Here is a 15,000-nt window from a genome sequence, read left to right as displayed (position 1 = left end):
CTAAGCATTTCGCCCAGCGTGCTAACATTTCTGCCAGCTCACTACTTTAAGTATGCTCCATATTGACTTGCAGTCACAGTAATAAGACAAAATAATAAAACAGTCAATGTGCCCGTGTGTGTGAGCAAATAGGGGTTAGTGCATAGGAGAGTTATTTTAGTTGAAAAATATAATTAAATAGAAGGCAAAGTTATAATAATCTAGAAATATTTGGAGAGCAAAAAAATACTGTTAGTCTTTGAGCTAATTATAATGCATTCAGGTAATTTAGGCTAATTGGAATATTAGGAATTAAATCAACAGATATTTAACAGAGGAAATTTTAATTTTATGTCTTTATAAGGTCACAGTATAAGGACAGTAATTTAACAAGCTGTCAAAACATTTTGCTCATTGGCTTTTTTTTTTTTTTTTTTTAGAGGAAGACTGTGCATGGGTATTAAATAGTTAATTTGATATGTAATAGGAATTCTATTATAGGTGAATGGTGGTTGAATATTATTGCAGGTGTGTGAGGGAAGAACGGTCACTTGGAGGAATGTAGAATTGTAGCAGAATAATGCTGGATGTAATAGTATGGAACGTTCTTGTGCTAAGACTATAATTTCCTTGATTACAAATATGGAAAAGACAAAGGCAAAGATAGTGATTATGTTAGTGGTGAACGACTACAAAACATTTTAAGATTGTGTAGCAGTGGCTCTCAAAAGAGGTCCGTAATGGCCCTTACGGGTCCGTATAAGATGATTTTGTTAAAATTCATCTGCAATAAATTGGTTATACTTTTACAATGCTACAAAATGCTCTAAGAATTTTTTGGTCTTTTTTAGACAATTCCTAATAATATTTAATTATAAAAATAGACATCAAGTGTTTATGGGGGCCCATCTGAGTAAAACAGGCATCAAAGGGGCCCTTAAGTACCAGTTGAATACCGGGATCAATGTAGTCCCCTCACCCAACATTGATGGCCTTGTGCCAAAATTTGAAATAATCATCATCATCATTATAATTATTATCAAGGTGGTGAGTTGGCAGAGTCATTAGCACACCAGGCAGAACGCTTAGCAGCATTTCATCCATCTTTACATTCTGAGTTCAAATTCCACCAAGGTCAAATTTGCCTTTCATCCTTTCGGATACAATAAAGCAAGTACCAGTTGCATACTGGAGTCAATGTAATCGACTAGCCCCCACATCCCCAAAAAATCAGGACTTGTGCCTTTAGTAGAAAGGACTATTATTATTATTATTATTATCATTATTATTATTATTATTATTATTACCTCCGCCTTAGCAAAGGCAGAGGTATTGATTTCAGTCATGCTTGTCTGTGTCTGTAGACAAGATATCTCAAGAACCACTGGATAGATTCAGATGAAACTTTCAGGGATGTTTGGTCTCGTGACTGGCACAAACTGATTAGATTTGGGGATTGATCCGACACCAGACAAAGATTCTAAATTATTTTTCCTCTTTTTCTTTTACTTATTTTTTGAGAGCAGTCGGGTTCAATTTTAGTAATCTCGTTTGTGAGAGCAGTTGAGTTTATTTCAGATATTTTCATTTTAAAAATCATCTCTGGCCAATTGTTGGGAGGACATTGGTGTTGCCTTGGCAGAGCTTTGCACCCTCTGAGTGCTCTTGTTATTATTATTTTATTTCTACCTATATAAATGTTCTAATATTTACACAGCCTTGTTTTTTATCTTATTACACAAAAAATTCTTATATACACACGCTGACATAGAACCAACGCTGAACCCCTTATTCGCAAAATTACCGAATCTGGAACTTAACTATGATCTGTCTATAGCACTTATTCAGCATTACCTGACACCTTTGGGTCTCAATGACACCATTATCTCTTTCATATATATATTTATATCAAAAATAACAAAGGGTAAAATTAACTAATTAAGAAGTAATCAATAATTTCAACAAGTAGAATTCGGCATGAAAAAAGGACCATTTCATGGTAAACTTAAGTAATACTTAATAATTAGGGTTCAGCAAAGATTTGCTTTACCACATACCGAAGTTTAGAAATAGCAGCCAAAAAACGTTAGCTATTTCTTCTACTTTAAAAAGGGACTCCCAGAAAAACCAAAATACTTGAAAACAAACCACCAGATATTGATTGATTTTCGTTACTTCTTCCTCTCTGCCTGTGTGCTTTGTTTTCAAGTATTTTGGTTTTTCTGGGAGTCCCTTTTTAAAGTAGAAGAAATAACTAACGTTTTTTGGCTGCTATTTCCAAACTTCGGTATGTGGTAAAGCAAATCTTTGCTGAACCCTAATTATTATATATATATATATAATATATATAATATATATAATATATATATATATATATGCATACATATATTTATATGTATATATGACAAGGTATAAATAATGGTTATTACATATTTTTCCTTTGCTAGAGTAAATTTGGTTTACTGTTGTTTCTAGTAGTCGTTATAGGTACGTTACTGGTAGGTTTACTCTTATTGATCAGTTGAGAGAAGCTGAACGGCCAAAGAAATTAATGAATGCTAATTTTCATCAGAACATTGAAGAAATGGTGCATGCATGCATATATATATATATATATATATAATATATATATATATATGTGTGTGTGTGTGTGTGTATATGTATAGGTATACAGACAAAGAGAGAGAGAGAGTATTGCCAATAAGTTATAATGCATGTATAATAAAGAGAGTAACTATAGTAACGATTATCAGTGTAATTATAATTATATTGGTATTAAAATTTTCTGCATGAAGAAATAAATTAACATTACAGGTAGTAATTAAGAGAATTGATACAGAGAGACGAAGCAGTAGCTAAATGGAAATAACATTAGTAATCTAATGTAAAACTTTGAAATTTAATGTAAAAATATAAATAAATAAGTGCAGGAGTGGCTGTGTGGTAAGTAGCTCGCTTACCAACCACATGGTTCTGGGTTCAGTCCCATTGCATGGCACCTCAGGCAAGTTGTTTTCTGCTATAGCCTCAGGCCAATCAAAGCCTTGTGAGTGGATTTGGTAGATGGAAACCAAAAGAAGCCCATCGTATATATATATATATATATATATATACGAGCAAAACACACAATGGACGGTGCTGAGTTGTCAAACATTTAAACCAAATTTTCTCAAAACAACTTGTCCCATAGGCCTCCCCTTTGAGAAACACTGATTTAACCTAAATTTGAGACACTAGCAAAAGAAGAAATAAAGATAGACTTTTTTTTCTATTCCCAAGAAAAACGATTTTATCCACTTTATCAATTGCATTCTCACCTGGAATTGATTTTTGTGATTTTTTCAAGACTTATACACGCCCCGATATCATCAGTATCTACATATCAAATTTGAGCGCAATTGGATGGAGGATGCTCAAGATCCTAGAAGACACACACACAGAAGACAGAATGGATTTTATATAATAGATATGTTTGTGTGTCTGTGTTTGTACCCCCACCATTGCTTAACAACCAATGTTGGTGTGTTTATGTCCCCATAATTTAGTGGTTCGGCGAAAGAGACCGATAGAATAAGTAATAGGCTTACAAAGAATAATTCCTTGCTCGACTAAAGGCGATGCTCCAGCATGGCCACAGTCAAATGACTGAAACAAGCAAAAGAATAAAAGAATAAATAAATAAAATGCACAGGCGTAACTGTGTGGTTAACAAGTTTGCCTTGCAAACCACATGATTTCAGGTTCAGTCCTACTGCACAGCACTTCGGTCTCAAGTCAACCAAAGACTAGTAAGTAAATTTGGTGGATGGAAATTGTGTAGAAGTCCATCATATATGCCAGTGGCATGTAAAAAGCACCTTTTGAACATTGGGCTGCATGGAGGGAGGCAGTGACAAATGACCATGACCTTTGATAATATACCAGGCTTGGGAAGACCCGTCAAGCCAACTAAGATCACTGTCATGGTCGATGCTGGTGTTCCGTAACTGGCCCCTGTGCTGGTGGCACGTAAAAACTACCAACTACATTCTTAGAGTGGTTGACGTTAGGAAGGGCAATAGTAATTCAGGGTTGTTCAATTGGATTAGTGAGAAAACACAGACCTTACCACGCTATAACCTGCCTAAGACTATCTTGACTTCTATCATACAAAATTACCCATTTTAAAGTGCTCATATTTAAACCATAATCTTCCAGTCATAATTTTAAAAACATAATAACCTTTAACTTTTTATCTTTTTACTTGTTTCATTTAACTGTGGCCATGCTGGGGCAGCACCTTGAAGAGCTTTTAGCCAAATAAATGGACCCCAGACCTTATGTCTTATTGTCTTTTTAAACCCAATACTTATTCTAATGCTCTTTTTTGCCAAACTGATAAGTTAAGGGGACATAAAGAAACTAACCCTGGTCGTTAAGCAGTGCGGAGGGACAAACACAAAGACACACACGTATACACATACACACACAATGGGCTTCCACACAGTTTCCATTAACCAAATTCAGTGAAAAGGCTTTTGGTCAGCCTGGGGCTACAGTAAAAGACACCCACCCAAGCTGCTGTGCAGTGATACTGAACCCAAAACCACACGGCTGCAGAGCAAGCTTCTTAAGCACATGCCTGTACATGCATCTACATCCACATCGTTACAAAGATCAGATTAAGGATAAGAAATACTAATTACTTTATACTAAATCCCTCCTAATTCTTGATTACTTTCCCAATTAATTTGACAAACACAAGCCACGTTTTCTATTATAAATGCCATCAAGGGAGAATCAATCTAAACCTTCAAGTCTTAATTGCTCTACTGGCAAGCCCTGACTCCAGATCCCTAAATAAATAAATAAATAAATAAATAAAAAAAAAAGAAAGAAAGAAAGAAAGAAAGAAGGTAGGGAAGGAAGGGAGGAAGGAAGGAAGAAGGGAAGGAAGAAAAAAGGAAGAAAGGAAGGAAGGAAGAAAGAAACAAAGAAAGGAAGGCAGGAAGGAAGGAAGAAAGGATGGAAGGAAGGAAGGAAGGAAGGAAGAAAGAAAGAAAAAGGAGTGAAGAAGAACGAACTAAACAAAAATAAAGAAATAAGAAGAGAAGGAGGAGGAAATAAGATAGACAGACAGACAACAAGAAAGGAAGGAAGAAAGAAAGGAAGAAAGAAAGGAGGGAAAGAAAGGAAGAAAAAGAAAAAGGAGTGAAGGAAGAAAGAAAGAAACAAGAAAAAAAGAAAGAAAGAAAGAAGGGAAGGAAGGAAGAAAGATAGACAGACAGACAGAAAGAAAGGAAGGAAGAAAGAAAGGAAGAAAGAAAGGAGGGAAAGAAAGAAAGAAAGAAAGAAAGAAAGAAAGAAAGGAAGGAAGGAAGGAAGGAAGGAAGGAAGAAAAAAGAAGAAAGAAAGAAAGGAAGGAAGGAGGATGGATGGATGGATATATAATATATAATATGATATATATCTAGACATGTTAGATTTGGCTAAAATCAGTGAGTGTAATATTTTTTCCTAATCGTCTGTCATCATCACTGTTTTAATGCTTGCATAAGACAAATAAGACGGATGGAGTTTAGTGGGGGTAGACCTTCTTTAGCTGGATGCCCTTCCTGTAGCCAACCCTTATCTTTTTCCAAGCAAGGCAATATTTCCCCCACAGCCAAACATGTTTCACAGAATACTGGAAATGACTATGACACTTCTTTCTTTCTTTCTCTTTCTTTCTTTCTTCCTTCCTTCCTTCTCTTCTTCCTTTCTTAAATGACAATGACAATCATTTTACAACGGTCAAGCAATGTCAGGACAAGAAAACACTCAGACTCACACACACACATGATGGGGGCTTCTTTCAGTTTCCAACTACCAAATCCACTCGCAAGGCTTTGGTTGGCCAAGGGCAATACCCAGGGTGCCACACATTGAGACTGAACCCAAAACCATGTGGTTGGAAAGCAAACTTCCTATTTCTTTATTGCCCACAAGGGGCTAAACATAGAGGGGGACAAACAAGGATAGACAAAGGGATTAAGTCAATTACATCGACACCAGTGCATAACTGGTACTTAATTTATCGACCCCGAAAGGACGAAAGACAAAGTCGACCTCGGCTGAATTTGAACTCAGAACGTAACAGCAGATGAAATCCTGCTAAGTATTTCACCCGGCGTGCTAACGTTTCTGCCAGCTTGCCGCAAACTTCTTACCACACAGCCAAGCCAGCACACAAGCCAATAAAATTAAAAGCCATTACACTAATTGGCAAACACATTTTTTCACCAACAAACCTAAGCCATTCATTTAAATATGCACACATTATAAAGAAAAAAAAAAGGGGTGGTTCCACATTATGGGATCAAAAGGCAGTCAGAGGCAGGTTTGTACCAAGAGAGTTAATTCTATATAAGAGCATATATTTAATATTGCTCTAAAATAGCCGAGCGTGATAAAACTTCTCAAGAGAGAATGTAAGCATGACAACTGGATGATTGCAAGTGTGAATTTGATCCATCAATTGAGGTCTTGTTCAGCTTTCATGAAATCAGGACCATGCTTGCTCTCTCTCTCTCTCATCAAGTTGCATGATACAGTATATAGCTATTAACAGATAACCATTTATTGAATGGAGTTCCTCGCATATCTAGGACACGACTGCTGATATCACACACAAAATCTTTTATCATATCTAAATTTTTTTTTCCAAATTAAAAAAAAAAGCAATCAGAATGATTGGCAAAATGTCACCAATATGCCATAACCACTAAACCATACAAACTAGCAACCTGCCAGATATAGCAGCAAAATCTTCCTCAAATAACATGGTATTATCTTGTACAAAACATAAGGATGTTATCATCATCATTTAACATCCATTTTCCATGCTGGCATGGGGTGGATGGTTTGACAGATCCAGACAGCTACAGGGTCATGTTGAGCTCCTATGTCAGGTTTGGCGTGACTTCTATAGCTGGACGGACTTGCAAATACCACCATTTGAACTCACAGCATAGAGTGTTGAGCTGAAGCAAATACCAGAACATAAAGACATACAATCCAACACTCAGACAACTGCAGCTGCTCATCAACTAATTTCTTGCTTAGGAGACAATGAATAGAATTGCTAATAGAAATTGAAAAAAATGTGGCATCTCAAGGCGACTACAGTACCAGTGATTGTAGGATCTCTAGGAATGATAAAAAAAAAAGGTACTGAAACCCATCTGAAAATGATACCAGACTTACCATTGCTACAGGAAGTGCAAAAAATCGTGTTAACTGGAGCAGCTCATGTACTGAGAAGAGCATTATCGCTGTGAAAACAACATCCATCCATGAATTTATTTATCTATTAATTTTTTAAATACATATTTACCTGTGAATTTGCATGTGTAATCTGGGAATGCATACAATGAGCTTCTCTGCCCTAAGTGTACAGAAAACACTCAACAAGAAACAGAAGAAAATTTGCAGAAAGAAGGAAACAATAATAATAATAATAATAATAATAATAATAATAATAATAATAATAATAATAATAATAATCCTTTCTATTATAGGCACAAGGCCTGAAATTTGGGGAAGGGGTAAGTCAATCACATCGACCCCAGTACATGACTGGTACTTATTTTATTGACCCCGAAAGGATGAAAGGCAAAGCCAATCTCAGCGGAATGCCACAAAGCGTTTTGCCCAGTGCGCTAACCATTCTTCAAGTTCACTAAATAATAATAATAATAATAATAATAATAATAATAATAACAATAATAATAACAACAATAATAATAATAACAACAACCCTTGTTCAGGGACCTTTTGAGCGGGATGGGCTACTCAGCCTGAAGAAAATTCTAATTGGGCCCCACCTGCAAGGTCATGTGCTGTTTATTTTGATATGAGATCACCATGTCGCGCACATATGGTTGTGATGCATGTACCTGGTGTACCTTTATCAGACGGGTAGTCATGATGGGTATATTGGGCTTCGTATATTTTACCCCAGTGTCACTTTGATGGCATGCACTGCTCTCTCACTCAATAATAATAATAATAATAATCCTTTCTATTATAGGCACAAGGCCTGAAATTTGGGGAAGGGGTATTTCAATCACATCCACTCCAGTACATGACTGGTACTTATTTTATTGACCCCGAAAGGATGAAAGGCAAAGCCAATCTCAGCGGAATGCCACAAAGCGTTTTGCCCAGTGCGCTAACCATTCTTCAAGCTCACTAAATAATAATAATAATAATAATAATAACAATAATACAAACAAGCCAACAAATATACAGCAAACAGCACACACACACACACACACACACACACACACACACACATCTAAAACACATCATAATCTAAATGACTAGTTTGCAGTTTTACCTCTTGATCTGTTCTTACGGAACATTGCTTCACTCCGAGTTCTTTGTGTAACGACTAAAAAAAGAGCTACTACGCAACATTACAAAGCTTTTGAGGTTTTGCTGGTTAACAACAACAACAACAACAACAACCACAACAACAATCACAATAACCATTACTAATACTACTACTATGACGACGACAATGACGACAAAAGCAAAGAGAATAGTCTGTAATATACATGATATAATTAATAATAATCTCATAACAGTAAACAAAAGCTTAAAACCTTATCAATATTATCCAGATTTTACTACCACGTATAAACAACCAACCAGCCACACCAAAATCCACCCCAAGGTACACCTGGCTCTTGATGTTGCTTCTTTTATTTTAACTGTGTTTTTGTTTTTTTTTTTATTATTATTAGCTTTTTTTTTTATTTGTTTGTATTTCGTTGTTGCTTTTTTTTTTTTTCCTTTGTTCTTTTGTTTCTTTGCCATTTAACTTCTTCGGCAAAACATTATGATTCATACGTACACATTTATACATATATATAAACACATTAACACACACACACATGCACACACACGCACATATACACATATACACACACGCACACATATATATGTACAAACACACGCATACGCACATAAATATGTACAAGCATACAGACACACATACACACACACATACACAGGTATAAGCATACACACACACACACTCACATAAATATGTACAAGCATACAGACACATATACACACACATGCTCACACACGTACACAGGTATAAGCATACACACACACACTCACATAAATATGTACAAGCATACAGACACACATGCTCACACACATACACAGGTATAAGCATACACACACACACTCACATAAATATGTACAAACACACACACACTCACATAAATATGTACAAGCATACAGACACATATACACACATTCTCACACACGTACACAGGTATAAGCATGCACACACATGCATATGTACAAACACACACACACTCACATAAATATGTACAAGCATACAGGCACATATACACACACATGCTCACACACGTACACAGGTATAAGCATACACACACACATGCATATGTACAAACACACACACACGCACATAAATATGTACAAACATACAGACACATATACACACATGCTCACACACGTACACAGGTATAAGCATGCACACACACATGCATAGTACAAACACAACACACGCACATAAATATGTACAAGCATACAGGCCTATACATACACACACATGCCTCACAGCTCACACACACACAGGTATAAGCATACACACACACATGCATATATACAAACACACACACACGCACATAAATATGTACAAGCATACAGACACATACACACACACATGCTCACACACATACACAGGTATAAGCATACACACACACATGCATATGTACAAACACACACACACGCACATAAATATGTACAAGCATAGACACATATACACATATGCTCACACACATATGTACAAGCATACATACACGCACATGTACAAACACACACACACACGCACATAAATATATACAAGCATACACACACACACGCATATGCTTACACACATACATGTGCAAGCATACACACACACACACATATACACATAAGTATAAGCATATATATATACACACACACAAACACACACATACGTACATATGTACAAGCATATACACACACACACATGCACACACACACACACACACACACACACACACATGCAAATATACATATAAGACATGAAATACAAATGACAGTAAGCTAAGATTTAGTCTCCAAACGTGAAATGGAAGCAAGAAGAGAGAAAGGAGAGGAAGAAAAAGGAAGAAAAAAAGAGAAAACACAGCCAGCAGAAAAGGAAAGAGAGTCATGTACTAAAAATATTAAGTATTACATAATAGGATTAACATATTCCAAAACAGTATAGGCGTATGTAGAAGAATACACATCATATGCGCATATATATATATATATATTGTGGCTACATATACATATTCTGTGTATGCTTTGTGTGTGTGTGTCTATATATATATATATATGTGTGTGTATATATATATATATATATTTTTTATATGTATATATATATATAATATATGTATATTATGTGTGCAGAGAAACACTGGTGGTAGTGGGGGGGGTTGATGAATATCAAAGAATCAAAGAACAGAGTTACCAATGTATGTAAAGAACAAGAGCAGCTGTCAGGAAAATGAATACAAAAGGTGGGGAGGGTCTTTCAAGCAAGCGAGGGTGGGTAGGGTGGAAAGTGTGGCGACGGCGGCGGTGGTGGTGGTGGTGGTGGGGTGTCAGATAAAGTGAGATAATATGAAGGATATTCATTAAGCCAACAAGCTAATCAATCACTGGCTTATAGCTACCGATTGTCGATTGTCTTCGTTCAGCCTGTAGTTCGTTATAGACAAGCATGCGTGTGCTGTTGACGTCAGAAGAATTTGGAAACTTTTGAAAATGCGAAGTGATTTTTATTTTTTTTTTTTTGGAACATTGAATCTTGAAGCAAATAAAGCTACAAATAATAGCATGTGAGTACTGGCTTAACCCTTTGGCATTTAAAACAAACCCTATTTGCTCCAAATATTCTACCCATTTATTGTTCAAACTGGCAAGATCTGGCTTCTCACACCTACCCAACATTGTCATTGCAAAGGTAAACAATCATATCTTGAAATTGTGAAGCTACAAGATGAAGCAAAATGAATTCAAAACAACGTGAATATATAGGCATAACATTTGGCAGTGAAGGCACGTGGCTTAGTGGTTAGGGGCATTTGACTCATGATCGTATAGTCGTGAGTTCAATTCCCGGCAGCGCATGATGTCCTTGAGCAAGACACTTTATTTCACATTGCTCCAGTCCACTCAGTTGGCAAAAATGAGTAGTACCAGTATTTCAAAGGGCCAGCCTTGTCACACACTGTGTCACGCCGAATCTCCCCGGGAAATTTGTTAAGGGTACACGTGTCTGTGTAGTACTCAGCCACTTGCACGTTAATTTCACAAGCAAGCTGTTCCGTTGATCGTATCAGCTGGGACCCTCGTCGTCACAACCGACAGAGTGCTCCTACTTTTGGCAGGGTAATCTGATTGCTGAAGAGTTAAAAACTAAGGCAAATTCTCCACAGCTGGATGCCCTACCTGTTGGCAACCTTCACCTGTTCCCAAATAAAGTAATATTTCCCCTCTAAAAACGAATGATTGTGCATGCACACACACGTGTGTGTGTACTGATGAATTTCAGTGTAAATCTGTGTTTAGATATCAAAAGGGAACCAACTCTTTAGAACAAGACTATGTTTCAGTGTCATGATGTTGATGCATTCAACTTCACCCACTAAAAGCAATGCATACATGGGCAGACTTAAGTGATTTATGAAACCAACAGACAGGTGTGTCTATATATTTACTTTACTCTTTTACTCTTTTACTTGTTTCAGTCATTTGACTGTGGCCATGCTGGAGCACCGCCTTTAGTCGAACAAATCGACCCCGGGACTTATTCTTTGTAAGCCCAGTAATTATTCTACTGGTCTCTTTTGCCGAACCGCTAAGTGACGGGGACGTAAACACACCAGCATCGGTTGTCAAGACACACAAACATATACACACACATACATTATATATAGATATATAATATATATATATATATATAAAATATTATATAATATATATTAAATATATATATATATATATATATATATATATATATATAAAATTATATAATAAATATATATATATATTATATATATATAAATATATATATATATATATATACATATATACGAAAGGCTTCTTTCAGTTTCCGTCTACCAATCCACTCACTAGGCTTGGTCGGACCGAGGCTATAGAGAGGACACTTGCCCAAGATGCCACGCAGTGGGACTGAACCCGGAACCATGTGGTTGGTAAACAAGCTACTTACCACACAGCCACTCCTGCGCCTACCCCTCCTCTGGCCTCCTCCTCCTACTACTACTACTACTACCACCACCACCACTACTACTACTACCATCACCACTACTACTACCACCACTACTACTACTACTACTACCACCATCACCACCACCACCAATGTTGCCCAGGCTCCCACCATTTCCACCACCTCCACCATCACTACCATCAGCATGACTATCACCATCACTGCCACTAAAACCACCACCACCACTGTCACCATAACCATCACCACCACCACCACCACCACCACCAATGTTGCCCAGGCTACCACCATTTCCACCACCTCCACCATCACTACCATCAGCATGACTGCTGCCATCACTGACACTACCACCACCACCACCACCACCACCACCACCATATAGTTGAAATTCACAGATAAAACAAAAGATAAAGACAAAGGTGTATGAACAACACGCAGGTGTATTAGTCTGATGCTCGGGGAAAGTGGGACAGGGTGCATTGCCATCGTGAAGATTCCAGTTCTTCCCATTCCGTAGATCCAGTCACTTTTGGCAAGAGTCCTTCCTTCAAATGCTTCCAAACATCACAGAACAACTCTCGACTGACGGTCGGACACTGGGGGGGGGACAAAATGTTCCATCACAGAACACTGCCAGGCAATCTATTCGATGCTTTACCAATTCTGCTAACTCGACAAATCTTGTTATTTGGTTTGGTGGAATTTTTCTCGACGTTGCCTCATTTTCCCACTGTATCTAATGATTGTGGTAGTGGTGGTTGTGGTGGTGGTGGTTGTGGTGATGATGTTGGTGGTGGTGATTGAGAATGAGGTTTTGTCGCGGTGGTAGTGCTGATTGAGGTTGTGGTGGTGGGTGTAGTAGTGGTACTGGTGGTGATTGGTTGTGGTGGTGACTGAGGTAGTGGAAGTGGTGGTGATTGGTTTTGGTGGTGGTAGTGGTGGTGGTGGTGGTGATTGAGAATGAGGTTTTGTCGCGGTGGTAGTGCTGATTGAGGTTGTGGTGGTGGGTGTAGTAGTGGTACTGGTGGTGATTGGTTGTGGTGGTGACTGAGGTAGTGGAAGTGGTGGTGATTGGTTTTGGTTTTGGTGGTGGTGGTGATTGGAATTGAGGTTTTGTCGCGGTGGTAGTGGTGATTGAGGTTGTGGTGGTGGGAGTAGTAGTGGTACTGGTGGTGATTGGTTGTGGTGGTGACTGAGGTAGTGGAAGTGATTGGAATTGAGGTTTTGGTTGTGGTGGTGATGGTTATGGTGACAGTGGTGGTGGTGGTTTTAGTGGCAGTGATGGTGATAGTCATGCTGATGGTAGTGATGGTGGAGGTGGTGGAAATGGTGGAAGCCTGGGCAAGTGCTAGTAGTAGTAATAGTAGTAGTGTTGGTGGTGGTGATGGTGGTAGTATGTCTAGTAGTAGTAGCAGCTGTGGCAGTGGTGGTGGTGGTAGAGTAGTAGTAGTAGTAGTAGTAGGAGGAGGAGGAGGAGGAGACCAGAAGAAAGCCATCAGCCTATTGTCAAGCCATGGCACTGCAAAGATATAGCAGGCTGCAAAAGAAATCTAAGACAAGACGTTATGGAGAAAGCGAGAGGGAGGTGAAGGAGAGGGACAGTGGAGGAGGAGGAACGGGGGGGAGCAGGGGGGTGCTGCAGTGGTTGTGTGGGGGGAGGTAGTCGAGGGGCTTTTTGGAAGTGTGAGTTTGCTGTGTATCGCTATTTAATAGATTAACGCTAAGTGGTCGGGTGTTTGTATTGGTATTCTTGTTATGGCGAACCATATTATTCTCAAAGCTTTGATCGTTATTGTTGTCGTTGTTGTTGTTGTTGCTGATGCTTTTTGTGTTTGTTGTTGTTTTTTTATTGTTGTGTTTGCATTGGTTTTGGGCGGGGTAGTGGTTGGGGGGTTGATCAGGAAGTGGGGTGGGGGGGAAGAAGCGTGGCTGATGGTACTTTTATGGTTTACTCACAAGACAGAACGTACGCATGTGCACTTTGCAAGCATGCGTGCGCCGTACGCAAGGAAATATTACAAACAGCTGCACACATGCAGGTACACACACATACACACACGCGTTTACGTACACAAGAACACTTGTGTGTGTATGCGTCTGTACGTGAGTGTGTGTATCCATGTGTGCGTGTATGTGAAAGTTGAGTGAATGTGCCTGTGTGATTTAGAGCGTGTAAGAGAATGTGTGTGTGAGTGAATGTGTATGAGTGTGTGTATGTGAGTGAATGTGTGTGTATATGAGTGTATGTGCATATATGTAAGTGTGTGTATGTATGTGAGTGTGTGTGAGTGTATGTGCATATATGCAAGTCTGTGTGTATGTGTGTGAGTGTGTATGTGAGTGTGCATATGTGAGTGTATGTGCATATATCCAAGTGTGTGTGTATGTGAGTGAATGTGTGTGTTTGAGTGAATGTATGTGTGTGTTTGTGAGTGTGCATATGTGAGTGTATGTGCATATATGCAAGTGTGTGTGTATGTGAGAGAATGTGTGTGTGTATATGTGAGTGAATGTATCTGTATTTGTGAGAGTATGTGCATATATGTGAGTGTGCATGTGTGTGTGTGTGTGGATGGGTGTATATGCGAGTGTGTATATTTGTATGTATGTAAGTGTGTACATATATAAGAATGTGTGTGTACATATGAGTGTATGTGTGTTTGTGTGAATGCATGAGTGAGTATGTGAAGGAGTGT

General features: G+C 38.1%; 1 protein-coding gene and 1 long non-coding RNA gene across 2 annotated transcripts in view; one reads left to right on the top strand and one right to left on the bottom strand.

Moving 5' to 3' along the window:
- The window catches only part of LOC115222960 (mitogen-activated protein kinase kinase kinase 7), a 187,274-nt gene that overhangs the window by 8,660 nt on the left and 163,614 nt on the right, over positions 1–15,000 (bottom strand). The window lies entirely within an intron of this gene.
- The window catches only part of LOC118767433, a 23,441-nt gene that overhangs the window by 1,602 nt on the left and 6,839 nt on the right, over positions 1–15,000 (top strand). Inside the window, exon 2 of the long non-coding RNA XR_005003356.1 lies at positions 2,455–2,459. This is a non-coding gene — a long non-coding RNA (uncharacterized LOC118767433). The remainder of the gene's footprint in view (positions 1–2,454; positions 2,460–15,000) is intronic.

Source organism: Octopus sinensis, linkage group LG21 (assembly GCF_006345805.1).
Source record: "Octopus sinensis linkage group LG21, ASM634580v1, whole genome shotgun sequence".
NCBI classification, from domain to species: Eukaryota; Metazoa; Mollusca; class Cephalopoda; order Octopoda; family Octopodidae; genus Octopus; species Octopus sinensis.
This window is presented reverse-complemented; position numbering and strand designations above follow the sequence as displayed.